This window comes from Mandrillus leucophaeus, unplaced genomic scaffold (assembly GCF_000951045.1).
Source record: "Mandrillus leucophaeus isolate KB7577 unplaced genomic scaffold, Mleu.le_1.0 Scaffold28, whole genome shotgun sequence".
Taxonomy (NCBI): Eukaryota; Metazoa; Chordata; class Mammalia; order Primates; family Cercopithecidae; genus Mandrillus; species Mandrillus leucophaeus.
In genome coordinates this window covers 1,589,360-1,590,957 of record NW_012102920.1, presented here as the reverse complement: position 1 = coordinate 1,590,957, position 1,598 = coordinate 1,589,360, and positions in this window count along the sequence as shown.

Genomic DNA, 1,598 nt, shown 5'->3' with positions numbered 1-1,598 from the left:
GGTACATGTCTGTAATCCCAGCTACTCGGGAGGCTGAGGCAGGAGAATCGCTTGAACCTGGGAGGCAGAGGTTGCAATGAGCTGAGATGGCACCATTGCACTCCAACCTGGGCAACAGAGCACGACACTGTCTCAAAAAATAGAAAGAAAGGGTTCAACTAGGGTGTCGGCTGAGGCCCAGTTCAGCGGCTCAGAAGCAGGGGCCTTGGTCCCAAGACAGGAGGAAGGTCCAGCTCCCAGCCCCCAGCCTGCCCCTGCTTCAGACCCTGCAACCCTCAGCCACGCGCTGGGCAGCCAGGCAGGCCAGAGGGGCACATTCCAGTCCTGCAGTGGGCACGGCAGTGCAGGGAGGACAATGCCAGGTGCTGGGACCACTTCACCATGAGGACGGGGCCAGGGAAGGGCAGAGAGGGGCTGTGCTCAGGTTGGCCTGGGCCTTATGGGGAACATGGGGTGGAGGTGACCAGGCACTGTGGGAGCTGAGTAGGTGCTACTCCAGGTGGTCTCCGGAAGCGCCCAGTCTGCCTTGCTGGGCATCCTGCCCATGCTGGGCTCACTGTTGGCAGCAGACATGTCCTGCCAGATGGCCATGGGGTGCAAGGCGGGGCTCCTCCCAGGTCACAGTGTCGGCCTTAGTTGGGTCCCCACCCTGCACCCGCCCTGCGTGTCTGATGGACTGTCTGACCGTGATGACACTAAGGCACTGCACCCCCTCCTGGCCCCACCTACCCTCTTGGCGTCTCTCCCCTGAGTCTCTGCTGAGCGGTTTCCACCCTGGGCCCAGTGACCCGATACTGGTTGCCATGAAAATCTGCAACCTCTGCAGCAGCCCCTCCTCACTTCTGCAGGCTGCGGGGGCTCCTCTCCCCCGGGCCCAGGGCCTCCAGGGTAAGCCTAGCAGATGTCTGAGGAGGGTAGACTGCGTTTCCTGTGCAGGTGCATCAGCTTTGAGCCCCCTGCACACCCCACTGCATCGACTCAGGGAGTTTGTTTGCATCTCAAACTGTGCATCACAGAGATCAGGGGGCCAGGGAGGAGACCCCGCTGTGGAACTGGATGGCTGGGGAGGAGCGCGGCATGGAGAGAGGGAGCACAGCTGGACCGCTCGCTGGGTCCCTGAGAGTTTGACTGTCTGCCACCACGGTCACTTTGTGGGCGAGCCCCTGGCCACCAGGAGTGGCTGATGCCCGGCGGGCTGGACAGTGCCATGTGCTCGGCTGCTCAGTGTCTCAGCAGTCGCTCTCCAGAGAATGCAGACTGTGATACAAAGACGGCACCCTGTTCTGCTCCAAGGAGTCCCCCACACCCCGCACACCCTCTGCCTAGGCCTCCCAGGAGCCCACTCGCTCCCCACACGCCTCTGTCCAGGTCTCCTTTCCCTGACGGCTCCTTCTTTTTCTTGTAGATTCCTAACCAGCGAGAGAGGACATTTGCTACTGCCCATGACTCCATTTCTATTCTCCCCTCAGGCTGCTTCCCTTCCCCCACGCGAGGGTGACCGGGGCAATGTCAGAGTCCCTCTGAGGGTGACTGCACCACAGCCTTTCAGAGCCTCCCCAGAGGCACTGATGTGCAGCTGTACCCATTTCATTGCTCCC